Source organism: Lemur catta, chromosome 2, assembly GCF_020740605.2.
Source record: "Lemur catta isolate mLemCat1 chromosome 2, mLemCat1.pri, whole genome shotgun sequence".
Taxonomy (NCBI): Eukaryota; Metazoa; Chordata; class Mammalia; order Primates; family Lemuridae; genus Lemur; species Lemur catta.
The window spans coordinates 42,564,170-42,564,613 of NC_059129.1; positions in this window are offsets into that span (position 1 = coordinate 42,564,170).

Here is a 444-nt window from a genome sequence, read left to right on the forward strand (position 1 = left end):
ATGGTGAACTTCAGGTCACAGCAGTAACTGTCAGTTTAACCACAACAAGGTTTCTGAAGACAATGTCTTTTTCACCCTAGCAGGTTGTAAATGAATTTCAAATAGAACCTGGCATCACCCTGAAGGAATTCTATCTTCACACTTTTGGGGAAGTTTACCAAAATAGTTTCAGAGTAGACTAACTTTACATAGCGCATTTAAAAAAAAGACACATTTATGCAGCATCATGATCAGACTATTACATTTAGCAATCAACAACATGGGTGCAAAAGAAAATCTACCTTAAAACCTTCTGTTGGAATGCTTTACACTTCCCACAGAATGGAAGCTAAAATAACCTGTTATGCAATTAGTTACAAATATAGTCCTTGAGTTTTTTACCCATACACATGAGTATTGTCTGAAACATGTCTCTTTGTAGCAGCTAGGCTCTACCACCACTGT